The following is a 321-nucleotide window of genomic DNA, read 5'->3' on the forward strand; positions in this document are numbered from 1 at the left end:
AAGAAGCCTATGCCAAACTTGAATAGAGGTTGAGTATCAAAACTGAGCACACACAATAGTATCTCCAGCTTAAAAAAAATTAGATAGTGATACCCAAGTAATGTGTGGGATATTGCCTTACAAGGAATAGTACCATAAGTGATTGGAAAAATACTCATGTGGTTGCATCCCTTTTAGAGCAGTCCACAACGACAACAACAAAAAAATAGTGATATATTTCATTTATCATCTACAAGTCATAACAGATATTTTTATATTGCTTTTATGAGTCTCAACATGAGTTTGAATTTTCAAGAAAAGAAAATTGTTTCAATATTTTTC

Source organism: Penaeus monodon, chromosome 15 (assembly GCF_015228065.2).
Source record: "Penaeus monodon isolate SGIC_2016 chromosome 15, NSTDA_Pmon_1, whole genome shotgun sequence".
Classification (NCBI taxonomy): domain Eukaryota; kingdom Metazoa; phylum Arthropoda; class Malacostraca; order Decapoda; family Penaeidae; genus Penaeus; species Penaeus monodon.